The sequence below is a fragment of the Cyprinus carpio genome, chromosome A19, assembly GCF_018340385.1.
Source record: "Cyprinus carpio isolate SPL01 chromosome A19, ASM1834038v1, whole genome shotgun sequence".
In the NCBI taxonomy this organism is placed as follows: Eukaryota; Metazoa; Chordata; class Actinopteri; order Cypriniformes; family Cyprinidae; genus Cyprinus; species Cyprinus carpio.
Genome location: NC_056590.1, coordinates 19,031,763 through 19,032,334, shown reverse-complemented (window position 1 = coordinate 19,032,334; position 572 = coordinate 19,031,763). Strand labels below are relative to the sequence as shown.

The 572-nt window shown below is 38.3% G+C and overlaps 1 non-coding gene across 1 annotated transcript; it reads right to left on the bottom strand.

Annotated features, from left to right (window-relative positions):
* Positions 1-257: 257 nt before the first annotated feature.
* On the bottom strand, positions 258-331 carry trnai-aau. The gene has a single exon. It is a non-coding gene; the product is annotated as a tRNA-Ile (tRNA).
* Positions 332-572: the final 241 nt, after the last annotated feature.

The following is a 572-nucleotide window of genomic DNA, read 5'->3' as shown; positions in this document are numbered from 1 at the left end:
ATAATGCCAGGACTGGAAATAAGCAGCGAACATCTCAAATGGGCCATGCATCATGAGAATATATTTCATGAGCCACTGACTATCACTGGTCTCATTGACCTCAAAATTTATACCAAAAATCCTTTCATTTTGAAATACAGAGCAAGTAGTTTCAAGTTGGTTACATGTTACCAATTTGAAGATATATGAAATATAAATATACTGACTAAAGTAGAATTTCAGTGGAGAAAAAAAAATTAATAAATAAAAAACCGCTTTGGCCCGTACGGGGATCGAACCCGCGACCTTGGCGTTATTAGCACCACGCTCTAACCAACTGAGCTAACCGGCCTGATGGATCACAGCAGAAGCTCTACAGTTGACGTACTACACGGTAGTCAGCACACGGAACGATTGAGGTTTATGTGAATAAGGGCTGATTCACTTCACTGTGACTTCTACAATTGCGTCTAAATGATGGCTCTCAAAGACTTAAAAAAAACAAAGTGTTAAGAATAGAGCATCCAAAAATTAAAATTCCGTTATTTAACGTTACTCACCGTTATTTATTGGCGTTGCTCCAAAGCCAATCT